Source organism: Ambystoma mexicanum, chromosome 6q (genome assembly GCF_040938575.1).
Source record: "Ambystoma mexicanum isolate Mex_15411 chromosome 6q, UKY_AmexF1_1, whole genome shotgun sequence".
Lineage (NCBI taxonomy): Eukaryota > Metazoa > Chordata > Amphibia > Caudata > Ambystomatidae > Ambystoma > Ambystoma mexicanum.
Genome location: NC_090937.1, coordinates 1,179,979,152 through 1,179,994,909, shown reverse-complemented (window position 1 = coordinate 1,179,994,909; position 15,758 = coordinate 1,179,979,152). Strand labels below are relative to the sequence as shown.

General features: G+C 43.9%; 1 pseudogene; it reads left to right on the top strand.

Annotated features, from left to right (window-relative positions):
• The first annotated feature begins 7,569 nt into the window (after nt 1–7,569).
• Nucleotides 7,570–9,996, top strand: LOC138515318 (toll-like receptor 6; annotated as a pseudogene).
• Nucleotides 9,997–15,758: the final 5,762 nt, after the last annotated feature.

Below are 15,758 nucleotides of genomic sequence, written 5' to 3'. Positions count from 1 at the left end.
AGGGCCTCCCACTGGGTGCCACTATTAATGGGAGAAGAGGAAAAAAGGATAGAGAACAGAGGCCATATGTGGGGTCCATAGGCCTGGAGAGGGAACGACAAAGAGGATGTCGGTAAGGGTCTGTCTGGAGGAAGCACTAGTGTAGGTATCAGCAATAGGGAGGCCTGGTTTGGAGACCAGGATGTCCCTTTTGAGTTTCTTCCTGCCAGACCTAGTGAGAGGGATAGGACAGTCAATAGAAAAGCAGTTAGAGAAGATAAGCGAGACAGAGAGCACCATAGAGGGTGCAGGGTTGAGAGGGGGGGAGCCCAAGCAGGGGGGTGGGGTATAGCGCTGGGGGCAGACAGGTGGGAGGCCCAAGGGGGGACACAAAAGGGAGGGGAGCACAACAAAGAACAAGAAAAATGGACCTGCGAAATCAGATGCAATACAGAACCAACAACATAGCACAAAACACAACAGGGAACATAGAAGAAAAGAATGCAGGCAATGCAATGTAATGCTTAAAACCGTAGGGAACAGCACAAAGTCAATATCATCAACAAGGCACAATACACAACAGGGAACCTAGAAGAAAAGAATGCAGACAATGCAATGTAATGCCAAAAAACATAGAGAACAACACAATATCAAAACCCTAGAGAACATCACAAAGTCAATACCGTCAACAAGGTACCTAGAAGGAAAGAATTCAGACAATGCAATGTAATGTCAAAAACCACGTGGCCTAAGTTGCAAGGGGGTGCACGCAGCCTAGGTTGCGAGGGAGCGCACAGGGCCTAGGTTGTGGTGTAGCCAGATGCATGGCAGCGCACATGGCCTGAGTTTCGGGGGGGTAGATTAACCAGGGGTGCACGTGGCCTAAGTCGCAAGGCCACACACGCGGCATGAGTAGCAGGGGCTAGGGCATGCTGCCTGAGTTGCGGCGGGCGCACGGGGCCTAAGTTGCGAGGGAGCGCACGTATGCAGTGGATAAGTGAGAAAGTGGGGGGGTGTGAGGACTGGTTGCAGGGGGAGTAACGCGTATGCAAGAGGGAGAAGGGACACAAGGTCAGGGTGGTTGCGTGGAGTGTAGGGAAACATACTCTCCCAGCACCTTCTTACCTTGCGGCCACAGACAAGAGGGTGAGATTGTCTGTGCTCACAATCTACGCTGCTACCCCATCGCTGCCAAACACCTGCGTCGCTCACCACTGCAGCCTTGTCCTGCAAGGGCTTTGCCACAGAGGGTGTCAACCTCTGTTCTTAAAGGCTCAGAAGCGTGGATGTAGCATTGCGTGCTATGTATAATCGGGCAGCATCTCCTGCACACCTTTGTCGCTGAACACCGTGGCCTAGTCCTGCGAGGGCTTTGCCACAGAGGGTCCAAACCTCGGTTCTTAAAGTCTCAGAAGCACAGACGTAGCGATGTGTGCAATGTATAGTTAAGCAGCGTCTCCTGTGTACCTGTGTCACTCAACACCACAGCCTTATTCTGTGAGGTAATTGCCGCAGAGGGTCTGAACCTCGGTTCTTAAAGGCTCGGAAGTGTGGACGTAGCGATGTGGGCTACGTATAACCGGGCAATGTCTCCAGCGCACCTGCATCGCTCAACACTGCAGCCTTGTCCTGTGAGGGCTTTGCAGCAGGAGGTCCAAACCACGATTCCTAAAGGCTCGGAAGCGTGGACGTATCGATGCATGGTACTTATATTCGGAAAGTGTCTCCTGCGTACCTGTGTTGCTAAAAAATGTCAAACTGTCTCTCTGCCATCCAATATTGGATGGCATCTCACTCGGTCATGCTCAACTCCGCGAAGACTGAAGTTCTCTACTTCCCAGCCAAACAGACTATGGGCCTCATTACATTGTTTCTGGACCGGCTGATTCCTAGTCCTGCATGTGGGAGGTGTCACTCCCGCCAGGTCTGACCTGGCGGAAGTAACACCACCCGCCTGCAGGCGGACATGAAAACACTGGCTCTGTCATAGACGTAACCAGTGTTTCCATGGACACCATCCCCGTGGAGCCCTACGGGACTCCATGGGAATGTGGATTTACTGAATTACGCCTCCAGAATTACCGGGTCACCGGGTTGTAATGCCTTTTTTGTAATGTTTTTCAGGCACGGCTACCGCCAGACTCGTAATGAAGCCCTATCTCTTCCTTTCCCCTTCTTCTTCTTTTCTCTCCTGACTACCTTCCTTACTCTGCTTCTGCTCGTACCCCTGGCGTCATCTTTGACCTATCTCACAACCTCTCGCTCTTCATCTCCAAATCTGCCACTGCAGCCAGACGCAACCTCTTCAATATGAGAAAAATCTGTCTTCTTCTGTTCAATACTGTCAAACAACTAATCTCCTTAGTCCTTACTAGATCTGACTACTGTGCCAGTCTCCTCTATGGCCTTCCAAACTATGCTGTTTAACCTCTGGACAAAGTCCTCAACTTGGCAGTCTGCACACTTTTCAACCTTTCTTGCGTTCCCTCTACCTCCTCTGCCTGTCACCAGATTGGCTGTCTGTCTATGAAACAAAGAGATGAGTATAAACTTCTCGTCATCTTCAAAACTATCTATGGACTTGCCCCACCCTACCTATCTGCTCATCTCACTCCCTACTCCCCCACTCACTCATTACGATCATCCTCAGCTTACCTCCTTGCCACTACTCAAGCCCTCTGCGCTCCCTCTCATTTCCACTTTCTCCGTCTCCTTGCTCCCATACCGTTGAATGCTCTTCCTCTCCTTCTCTGTACCACTCCAACTTTACCACTATTTAAATCCAACCTCAAAGCCCTCCTCCTTTCTGAAGAACCTGTTTCCTAGCACTCTTCGTTACTCCATCACCCTGCTTCCCTCTCTCCCTACCTCACAGACAGCCCTACAGCACTTTTCCATCACCCCTAGAGCCTTAATTTAGCACTTCTTCCACCATCCAGTTCCTGTGTTATTCTGTCCTGTCCTCGTCCCTGGTTTATGTTTCCAACCTCCACTGCAACATCTGGTCTTCAAGTCAAATTCTCTCACCCATTATCCTCCACTCAGTGACACAGTGTTGTCAATGTTAAATTTTGGAAGCGTTTTTGTGTCAAGAATGCATTTTTCTCCTGTTATTTCTCTAAATAAATAAATACCTTCGATTCACACTCGCAGGTCAACATTTTCAGTACAAGGCCTCGCCCTTCAGCCTCCACTTATCGCCAAGGGTGCTCACGAAGGTTTGGCTCCAGCGGCCATTCATCCACATTGTGGTGTCTCTTAGGTCAAAAGGGTGGGGCAGGTGGAGTACTTGCTATGCGTCCCCGGCTGCTTGTGCTGTATTGGCGGCATCTTCTGGTGCACCTTCCGCCATTGTAGAGGACGCCTTCTGGTCCGACATGGCGGGACATGGAGATGGGCCCATTACTGTGCATTTATCATGCGGTGGGGTGTGCTTTCCTTCAGTTTGGTCGTAACCTTCTCTTGACCCCAGGCCCTGGCTTGGGCCCTGTGCACTGTGTGTGTCTGGCTTCTATGGGGTTGCTGCCCCACTCACCATCACTTAGGGTTGGTGTGCCTCTCCCCTCTGGCCTGAACTGTTACCAGAGCATGCCGTCGAGCCTCTGGTGTGTTGGTAGGCCTTTGTGGTGGTTTCTGCGCCTCCCTGTGCGCTGTCAGGCACCCGCGCCTGGTGTTATTGTAGTGAGCCCCTCCCCCAGCTCTCACCAACACCTGGACCTCGTCCCCACGGTGAGCCTCGGCCTCCAAGCGGGCCAGCGCGGCTGGGCCGTCTGCTTGGGCAATAAAGGGCAGAAGGGGCAGGCATGAGCTTTGGAGGCACGCCAACGCATCTTCCAGGCCTTGCGGCAGCGCATACCTCTGGTGGGTCCTCCACACCACCTCGGGTCCAGAACGTACCTCATCGCGAATGTGGAACTCTCAGATGGCTTCCCACAACCATCCAGCTAAACGGGCCTCTCGGACATGTTCAACGCTGTGCGGGCCTGGCACAATAAGACACAGACAAGAGGAGCTGCGGCACACGTCCTTCTTTATTTCAATGCAGCATAGATCTCGACTATCCCCCCGCGTAACACCCGCCTCCCTAGCCCCAACGTCACTTCCCAGGAAACGACTGCAACGGCAGCCGTCCCACACAACAATGTGATGGGGCTGTATGGGTGCCTCTTGCACACCCTGACACCGTACCTGGATGATTGACTGGTTTGAGACAACTCTCTTGCATTGGCCCATCGATACATAGAGGCGACGATCCATTGCTTAATATGCCTGGGGTTGTTCCTCAACTTTGCCAAGACTTGCTTGACCCCCTCGCTATTCGCCCTATTCTTAGGAGCTTGACTAGACAAGCTGTCCTGTACGGCTATGCCTTCGGAAGACAGGGTGAAAGCCATGCTAGCGAAAGCTCACCTACTGTCACGGAAAAGTCATTCTCGTTCCTCATGTCGAAGTCCCTGCTGGGGATGTTGTCCTCCTGCATCCCCTTGATCCAGCACTGCAGGCTTTGAATACAACCTCTCCAGGAGTTCATTGATGCTCGATGTAAACGGATCTCTGGCACATGGGAGGACATCATTCTTCTGACGCACTCTTTTCACGACACGTCGCTGGTGGATGCTTTGGTCTAATCTCACCAAGGGAGCACCTTTTCGTCTTCCAGACCAGCAGGTCACAGTCACTACAGATGCATCTCTGGAAGGCTGGGGAGCTCACACAGGCAATCTCCATGCCAGGGATCTCTGGTTGCAAAAGGAAAAGACATTGCACATCAACGTCCTAGAGCTACTGGCTGTGAAGTCTTTTCTACCACAGCTTAATGGCTGGGTGGTCTGAGGGCTTACCGACAACATGACGACAATACTTTACATCTGCAAGCAAGGAGGCACATGGTCCCCCATGTTGTCTGCAGAAGCACAACCCCTGGGGTCTGGGTCCTTGCCCACCACTTCTTCATCATCCCATTCCATTTACTGGGGATTCGCAATACGGATGTCGCACTGTCTTGGTGGTCTTTGAAGGCAACAGCTATGTTTTTCCTTTCTAGCCTTCCTACGTATTTCAAAAATCCCCAGGCCTCCTGTAAGAGAACCAAAGGTTTCTAGAAGTAAATGCAATCTATATAGTAACCCCGAAAGTGTGTATTCAAAGTTTTGATTCTTGCTTATTTGAGGTATATAAAGAAATGGGAAGTCTGTCTCTCATATTGGATTTCCAATACTTCAATATGGTGCTTGCACAGGAAACTTTCAAAATTATGCCACTTGGTAATATCCTCTCCTCCCTACAGGGAGGGTATTAGCATAGAGTCATTTTATATATCTGTGAGGCCCACAGGAAGTTCATTTGTTTTATGACAGAGGGAGTAACTTCATTATGGCTTTAGCTCTGTCCCCTGGCTATGGCAAAAGGTGTTGGAATTACCTACATAACCAAACTCATTGGTTAAATGCCTCTTATCTCAGAGGACAACAGATTCTCTTTAGTAAATTTGTCTTTACTGGATATTGGTTGTTAATCAACCTTTTGATATCTAACTTCATCACAGTGCTTGCTCTACATTTGAGTCACTTTGGAAACCAAATTGGGTGGTTGGGTCCTTCAAACAACCAAAGAGGAGCAGGCCATCAAGCACATGTACTCCCATTTCAGGTGTTGATCTTCGGTCATGGCCCTTGTGATTTAAAAGAGAGCTTCATGCATACAGGTAGTAAGCACCTTTGATCGGCTTCGAGATGTGTTGGGCAATGTGTTTGCATTTCTGAGGATCCAGGAGTGAGATTCTTAGTCAACTCAAATCCCGATTTCAGACTAGATCAGGGAGAATGTTCAGTGATGGATTACAACAAATCTTTTGCTGGATGCTCCTTTTGTTCTTCAGTACCCCATTGATCCATCATTGCAAACCCTACACAGTATGATATGGGATCCATTCTTGATCCCTTTATGATGTGTTATCTTTTGTCCCCAAAAGCCATTATCCTGGAACTAAAACATGTATTCATATCCTTGATGTAATTCTTCCCTCCCATCTCTGAGTCAAGAGAATATTTTTACAGAGAAATAAATGCTGTCATGTAAACAAAGAGGATGACACTAAGATCACATGTCACTTTATAGTGGGAATGCAGTAATTTGCAATACATGGGAACGCAGCACTGGCAATACAAAAGTCCTCTACCCCAACACTCTGGCCTCTGCCACTGCAAAAGGCGCAAAGCTTTTCCTTAAGAGGATTATCCTGGCTACAGGCTTAAGGCTGTCCGTTTTTAAGGTGCAGACAAGTTGAAAATTACTGTGGAGAGTCAATTAGGGTGCATGTGGGAAAGGCCATCCTGCGGAACTCTAAAATAGAGACTTAGAAATCATCTGTAGCCCTTAGAATGGCTGGCTCTTGACTGTTGGTAGATTGAGTTTACCTTCCCAGTTCACACCCACTATAATTATAGGTAAACTGGAATTCTGGATTGTTGAGACTCTCAACCATTTAACGGCATCAATCACGTTTGCGCTAGTTCAGGCACCTGGGCCAAAGAGTGCCATCTAATAGTTGGTTTCTTCCAGCACGCATTTCCTGCCTAAAAGAAGAGACATGGGATTCTGGGCCACACTGATGTGTCCAGGTTTCTGTTTCCATGTGCCAATACAAAATGTTGTTAAAAGATATATTCACTTGGTAATAGCTGCTATTATTTGAATAGACATATAGGTACACTGGGACGCAATGGAAAAAACCTGAATGTTTCTGCACACTGTGCCACATTCAGGTCTAAAATACCCCAGAAAATACTTGTTTTAATTGATTTAATCACTATGTCCTTTTTTCTAGACCTATGATTGATATATCGCTCCCATTGTTCATTTTCTACAACAGTTGTTGTAATGGAACCCCAGTGTGTTGATTTCCATCCAGGGTTCCACTTTCTTTATCAGTTGATTGTTGTGTGGGCGGCTGGGTGGCCGAGGTCCGTATCCAGCAATAAACCTATGTTCCGTACCTGCATTCCTGCGTGGACATCCTCACTTCACTAGCGACGAGGTGGTGTGTACCGAAACAGACCTCCCCGAGCCCCCTACGCGTGCATTTTCCATACCTGGCACACCCTTCGTGCCCCCAGCTGCACGACAGGAGCTTGTCCAGCAGTCATCGGAGCTGACCACAGGCAAGTCCTTCCCCATTTGCCTTAAAGGGAGGCACAGGGGAGCATCGGCCCTAAAGTGAGGCGCAAATGCGGCTTGGCTCGGAACGCTTTCCGCTTACGCCTGGCAACCAAACGATTATAGTGCAACCAAGCAACCAAGGAGACGAGCGCTCCCAGCTCCAGCCCAGCAATGAAAAATGAACAACTGACCAAGCGCAACAAGCACAACCGAGTTCACCATCCAAGACACCAAGGTAGGTTCAGCTTGTGCAAGGAATAATAGAACTGGGAACTATTTCTATTAAAGAACTATTTACAATGGATGTAGCATGCATGTGTTTAATTTGTCCTTGTGTACCATTAATAATATTTGTGCTTACAAGTGTATCTCTTTTTTTACTACTTTTTTCCTAAGAATTAAACAAAGTGCATTGCTTTGGAAAAAACAATCATGAAACAGATTCCGTACATTTTAGCACAAGTGTTCCTACTTGCACCATTACATGTGTGTGCCCTATTCATAAATAAGGCTTTTCTTGCAAACTATTCAGAGAGGCATCTCAAGTATGTGCCACATAACCTGCCACCACAGACCACCATTTTGTATTTGTCAGAAAACAGAATATCTACACTGCTCCAGTCTGACTTCAGCTATTTGTCTAAACTTAACTTTTTAAACATTTCACACAATCTCATCAAAGAGCTAGACTTCAGCATGTTCTCATTCAACAGTGACTTGCAATATCTGGATGTCTCCCACAACAGCTTGCACAGTGTGAACTGCGACTCACTGCATCACGCTGGGCATCTGAAACATTTAGATCTTTCCTACAACAGGTTTGGAACACTGAGCTCCTGCAGGGAATTTAGTTTTCTTTTAGAGATGAAGTATCTGGGCTTGAGTACCTTTAAGATCCATCATTCCGATTTTGAGGAAATCAAGACATTGGAACTGGAAACTCTCTTCCTGGGATTAGAGGACCACTCTGTCTATGAAAAAAAATCCTTCAAGTTCTAAATGCAAACAAGCTCCATATTGCTGTCCCAAAAAGTACACAATTGCATTCCCTTTTACTGGATGCTTTCAATGCTTCTAGAACATTGGAGCTCTCGAACATTCAATGTGAGGCACCATGTGATTATCCAACAGAATCTCTAAGCCAGATAAGCAAATCACCCAGGATAAAGACCCTCATTTTCAACAACATCACATGTCTTTTGCTGACATTAACGTTATCCTGCAATCTGTTTTGTACTCGTACGTGGAGCATTTAATATCTATAGAATGACAGTGGTGCATGAGCTACCATATTTCAAATTTGAGTTTTCCCGCAGTTTCCTGAAAGAACTAAAAATGAAGCACCTGATTAACAAAGCAACTCTGCATCATGGCATTTAACATGTGAGAATATTTTCCGAAATGGTTGTTGAGAACTTTACCTTGTCAGATTCTGACCTCGTATATTTCAACTGTCCTCCAGTAAGTAATATATTCCGCGTTGTTGAGGTTTCTGAAAACAGAATCACTGATGATACTTTTCAAAACTGCACGACCTTGTCCCATTTAGAAATACTCCATCTACAAAGTAAAATGCTTGAAGATCTGTCTAAAGTGAGTGCTATGACCGCCGCTATGAGATCTCTAAAACATTTAGACATAAGTAAGAACTTCTTGCAGTTTAAGAGAAGCAAGAAATGTTTCTGGTTAGAAACATTGGTCATTCTAAATGTGTCAGAAAATGAATTAGCTGACTCAGTATTTGAATGTCTGCCAGCAAAAATCAAAACACTCGATTTGCCAAAGAATTAAATTACAAGTATCCCAAAATTGTTGAAAATGCTAACTTTTTTGGAGGAACTGAATATTGCATCCAACCGACTAATAGACCTCCCTGACTGCAGGAACTTTGGCAGCCTTGCAATACTGAATGTGGAAATTAATTCGATTTTATCCCCCTCTTCTGATTCCTCCCATAAATGTCGGAATGTCACAAAAATAGATGCTGAAAACAATCGTTTCCTCTGTAACTGCGACATCAGAGAATTTATTATCCAAGTAAAGGCATCACCTGAAAGACTGATAGGTTGGCCCAAGTCATACAGGTGTGAATATCAAGAAGATGTGAGGGGAACTTTGCTCAAAGACTTTAATTTGTCTGAATTATCCTGCAATAAGACCATTTTACTTGCGTTTATTCTAATCACGACTGTGGTCTTTGTAGTGTACATATGTTTTTTGTGTATATATTTTAGCCTGCCATGGTGTGTTAGGATGCTGTGGCAGTGGATACGAACAAAGTACCGGGTAAGGAACATGACTACTCAAGATCTTCAACGGGATTTGTTATTTCATGCCTTTGTCTCTTACAGTGAGCACGATTCAGGCTGGGTCAAAAATAGCCTCTTACCTAACCTACAAAAAGAAGATGGTTCCATATGGATATGTCAACATGAAAGGAATTTTGTTCCAGGAAAAGTCATTGTTGAGAACATAATTAACAGCATTGAGACAAGCTACAAATCTATCTTTGTTTTGTCCCCAAACTTTGTGAAGAGCGAGTGGTGTCAATATGAGCTATATTTCGCTCACCAAAGACTCTTTGGTGAGAACTCCAATTCCTTGATCCTGATCCTGTTGGAGCCCATTACACTGTACCTTATTACTAACAGATATCACAAACTGAAGGCTTTCATGGTGCGTAGAACATATTTGGAGTGGCCTAAGGATATCAGCAAGCATGGGCTTTTCTGGGCCAACCTCAGAGAAGCCATAGAGGTCAGTCTTCGAGCATCTCAGCAAGAAATAGACAACCTTTTACACACCAGCCAAGCATACGAAGAGAAACTGGATATAGAAGTGGATGATACAATGTGCTAATCTGCAACATTTAGTATTGATGGACTGATTAAAGATATTTTTAGGGCTCAATGCTACAGAATAAACTGTCTCTAGACGCCCAACACAGAGAACCCCCCTCTTCCAGAATAAATATTATTAAAGATCTCTGAAAAGGTTTTAACACTGCAACTTTGCTTTGCTGTTTTAATATGATTTTTAAAAAACATGCATTTTAATCAAACCAACATGTTGCATGCTTCATGAGCACCACACACCATGGGATAATAAGCAGCGTTCAGATGCCTGAGGGTTCTTAGCGCCATATAAAAAGCAAAATATACATTATTATTATTATGAAAACAGCAAGAGGAGAATGTTAGCCACAGTTTCTTTTAAAAAAAAGTGATTGGTAACCTTAATGCTAACCGCTTCTGTACAGTATTGTTTGAACAATGCTATGTTATGTTAAGTTTTCTAATACCTGCACCATTACCATTGGCATGGTCTCCAGGTGCTCACGTGGTTCTGCAAGAAAGTGAGTTGGGTAGAGTAGAGGGGGAAGAGGGAGAAGAATAGAGGTTGTTCTTTTCTGTTGGTGCTTGTAGAACCCGGAGGTACCGGCGTCCGTGCAAGTCTTCTGTTGAGGGGTGTTTGGATTGTGCGGACAGGTATTATTGTGTCCGGAAGGTCAACATCCAGAGACTCGGATGTTTGATTGCGGCAATTAGTTTCGTGGTGGATGTGTATATTGTGTGTTTTTGTGTAATTAGGCTCATTCATTACATCACATGATGCAATTGTGGGGTATGCTGGAGAGGCGGTAGGAGTGGGCAGGGTTAGTATTTAGTGTACTGATTTAGTTATTTTGTTGGTTCTAGAGTTTGTGCTGTCATTGGGTTGTTTTGGGCTCCCTTGGTATCACTGGCGTTTCCTGTTTTATGCTAATCATTGTGAGTGGAATAACCAATTTTTTGTCATTTTCTGAAGGTGAGATGGTCTTCTGACATTCTTATTTCCTTCAGGATTCTGTTCAATAGATTGGCGATTAGCCATGAGAATGCGGATCCTCTGAATTTCCTTTTTTTGTATTGCTTTGTTTCGATTTGAGTTTGTCGCTTGATCTTAGGTTTCTTCCTGGTTGATCTTGGAAAGGAGGAATTCAGCTCCTTGTCCATGCAATGATTTGCGGGCGATGGAGAGGACTTTGAAGTTAATGCATATTTTTACTGGGTGCCAGTGCGCACTTCTCAGGGCTGGTGTGATGTGATCTCTTCTTTTTAGTCTCAGGATGATCCTTGCTGCAGTGTTTTGGATTCATTGGTGTTTTTTAGTCATCCGTTCTGGCATTCCAAAGTAGAGGTTGTTTGCCTTGTCAATTCTGGATAACACTAAGGAGATGATTGTGAGGGTTCTGTGTGGGAAGGAGATAGGGGAGGATCCGTCAGAGTAGTCTCAGGAGGTAGAAGTATTTATTTGCTATAGTGTTGACTTGTGGTTCCAGTTAAAGTCAGTTGTCCATGAGTATTCCCAGATTTTTTACCACAGCTGATGCTTCCTGTTTGTCTCCATGCCAGGCGGCCAGTCCAGCTGTTGCATTGTCCTCTGGGGTTGAGATCATTAGTTGTGTTTTGGTCGGGTTTAGCTTGAGGTTGCTTGTTGTCATCCAACTGCATATGTCACAGAGGCAGTGGTTGAGGGTGCTGTTTGCGTCTTGGGTTGTGGCTATCTTGATGATGAGCTGAGTGTCATCTGCGTAGTTGTAGGCGGTCAGTCTGTGGATTTGAAAGAATTTCATTAAGGGAGACATGTAGATGTTGAAGAGGAGCGGGGAGAGGCCAGAGCCTTGTGGTATGCCACAGGAGATGTTTTTGGGGTTGGAGGTAAATGGGGGTAGGTAGTATCTTGCGGTTCGGTCAGTGAGGAAAGATTTTAGCCATTGTAGAGCAGAGGCTTTTATACCACATTTATCCAGACTATCAATTAGTGTGGAGTGTCTGATATGTCCAGTAGTTTGAGAGCAGATTGTGTGATGCTGTCTGCATGTATTTTTAGGTCATCACATATGGATAGGAGTGCTAATTCTTTTTCTCTCATGGGTCTGAAGCCAACATGCGAGTGGTAGAGTATTCTGTGTGTTTCTATGTGGTTGAAAAGGATTTTGGAGAAGGTTCTCCTGTAGTTTTGCCGAGTAGGGTAGATTAGATAGAGGTCTGTAGTTGGTGGGGTCTTCGGTGCTTCCCATTTCGTTATTTAGGAATGGCTTGATGAAGGCTGATTTGAAAGATTTTGGTACTATTCGTGTGATTAGGGATGATTCATCAGTAGCCGTTAGTAAGAAGGTGGTGTGCTGTGGTTGAGGATTTCTTTGCAAATGCCTGGGCAGCAAGAACACTTGGGGATCCGGTGAGGTTGGTGTCCTATTTTGTTGCCACACACTGGAACACCCTACCTACGCACCTCAGGGGGATCGACTCTCACCTAGCCTTCCGCAAAGCCATCAAAACTAGGCTATTTGTCTGATCTGATAACCCCTAGTACTCAACCTGTACACACTGAAACATACCCAACTGTATTTTGTGACCTAGCACCTCCAATCATCCCCATTGTAACCAAGTAACCACATGTTGTAACCGTAATCTTGCCTATGTACACTTTCATATAAAAGCACCTCAATACCTTTGGGCTGTAGTGCGCTATACAAATGTAAAAAATAAAAAAATTAAAAAACAAATATTAGTTTGGAAAACCTTTCTTAAACTATGGGCTTGAATCAATCGAGTGTTGCTGTTGTTGGCAAATTTCCTGTTATTGAAGGTTCCATGGTTGTATTGTGTTTATATTTGCATGGTTTGCTTCAATGGTCTGTTGGATTGTTTCTATTTTTGTTCTTAGGTAGTTGGTGATGTTGTGACATAGCGCTTGTGATGGGATGATGCCTTTGTTGCATGATGTAAGGTTTTTGATTTCTTTGATGATTTTGAAGAGTTATTTTTGTGGGTTTGTTGCTGCTTGGATTTTCGTGGCATAGTATGTTTTCCTTTTGCTTTGAGGACTGCTGATTTGTATATTCTGTGTTGTCTTTTGTACTTTATTTTCTCACACTGATTATAGTGGTTTCTCCATAGTTTTCCCAGTTTGTGGTTTGTTTTTCTGAGTTCTCTCAGCTCTTCTGTGTACCACCTTGCTGCCATTTCTTTTGCAGTGGCTTTGAAAGGTTTTGCTGGTGCTAATTGGTCTAGAGCCTCAGTGATCCAGGCGTCAAGTATTTTGTCAGCTGAGTCAGGGGTCATTCTCTTCAGTTCGCAAATGTTTGGTTGAGTTGCTAAAAGCAATTCTGTTAAGGGTTCCAGATCCAGGTTCTTCCAGTTTCTTTTCTTTGTAATGTGCATTATTGCATTCCGGGTAGCATGCGGGTCGGACATTTGACGGAGAATGGTATCAGGAGGCTACGTTAGAAGTATTTAATGAAACCTCCTTAAAATACATAGAAATTCATTGTGTCATATTACATGATTAGGGCATCACCATTCGTGTTTATGCCATCTTGCATCGCTAGGGCTTTCATGGATTTAAAATAGCCTACAGAATGAATAATTGTCTGGATACAAACTTTGAGATTGATTTATAACTGTTATGCTTCCACAGAGTAATTGATATTGGAAATAAGAGCAGAGGTAAGACAAATCAGTAAAGAATTGGAAGTTACAAAAGAGTTAAAGCCGACAAAGTTCAATCTGACAGAACTCTGAAACTCAGATGAAATATGTGCAGGTTTTGGAAACGAAGAGGTAATGTGAGGAGAGGTGGATTAAATTAAGTTAAAATTGGGTTTCTACAGTAATCAGGTACATAGCAGTCGCAGGCTAAGCAAGAGGGCACGGAGAATCAGATAAGTATGTGTAACATGAGGTCTGCCAGATTTAAGGAAAGGGATAATAAAGGATATTTAAGTCTTTTGTAAGACATAATAGAATGATAATCTTTGGTAGAGTGTACAATAAACTGGTGGTAGTATAAATTGCTGTATGCCAATTATATCAAATAGATTGAAGCTCCACAATTATGTTGAAGAGGCGATTTCGAGGCAGAATGTAGCACTAGTTGGCGTGAAAATTGAACTGTTCTATTGAAGTTGCAGATTACAGCTGGAAATCTATACAGAAGGAAGGGAGGTTTAAAAGTGTACGAACACTTCATGCCTGTTTAAGTCCATTTAATCTAATTGTATTACCTGGGTGTAGTATGCGATTGATGAATTTTATCGAGTATTCTATGAATCTCAAGATGTGACACAGATTTGTAGTTTCATGTTTATGCCTATTTTAACTGTTTTAATGTATTATGGATGTTGTTGTTTCTTTTATAGAATTTTATATTCCGAATAAAGATTTACTTTTCTAACCCTTTTAAAGGGCTTTAGGCCACTATGTGCACAGCACACACATAGATCAGTGGTGGGAATCCACTTTGTGCCTCATTAGGAGTATGGTGGTAACAGTAACTTTGTGGTATTTTAAATACCTTCTACCACCTTATTGTAAAATGGGATTGCATGCAACATTTAAGGCAAAGGGCACATTGAAAATACTGCAGGGGAAATAACCAATATTTATTCCAACTCATACTTAGGTCAAGAGAAACGCAAGGAACTAGAAATCCAGCGGAAGTGCACCACCATCTGGCACAAGGAACTCTATCCTTTTGGAACACTTTGTGTTGGAGTTACACATTTTCTTTTTGAACATTTATACACAACTAAAGGCCAAAGACATTTTCCCTTTTCACCTTAGAGTTGTTTTGTTAGGATGTGCTGGCCATAATAGTACTTTGGACATAGGGCGTTTTGCTTTGGACATTCTGACCGCTGAGAGACCCTTAGTTTTGGTTTTAGGTAGGGAAACATCTCTTAGAACAGGGACAAAGAGGCATTTCACAACTCCCTTTTATTTTACTAAACGTCTTTGAGCTACACCATGGATCCTCTGTGACCACGTCTCATTCCTGGCTCCTCATAGTTAGGTGTTCTTCTGAACTACCAGAGGAATCAAGTCGAAAAGAACATACTATTAACTCAATCTAAGGAAGATATCATGTGCATAGCTTTTACGTGTTCAGTACTTTAAAAGAGTCTTACTTCTTAAAACAAATAGAAACTAGTGGGTAAATATATGGCATATCAACCTCACAGGTGTGTGGTTATAGAACTCATAGTGTAGGAATAAGTCTACATGATCGTGGATTATTGTAGGATAACTTTCCCTACATTTGATAGAAGAAATAACCATATATGCTAGTTGAGCTAGTTGAAGATTGACAAAGCAAAGAGTTCATTTAGCATTAAAGAACTGGCTAAGACAATTTGATCTGGTTGATAATCGGACTCTTATCTGGGGTAGGAATGTACTTTAATTCATGGGCAAGAAGCCAATTCAACAGGGGAATGGATTTCAAATGCACAAGACTTGCCAAAACAAGTGGTTGGTGTAATAATCAATCAGATTCTGCTCAAAGATACATGTTTCATAAGTGTCAGTGCTTAATTGAAAAGAATGCAGCACAATGAAAAAGGGTAAAGATTGACCAGTGAATATTTTACTGGCTGGTACATTTATAAACCTTTTCTGAAATTAATTTGAGTACAGTGGGATTAACTGTGTGTACTTTGAGTTATTGTGTGTAGTTGAATGAAGAGATTATCATATTTGTTTTATCTAGATAGAAAGGGTGTGAATGATCACCCTGTGTCAAATTGAAGAATTCATACACAAGCAGGGCATTGGCAAGCAGAATTTGCAATGTAT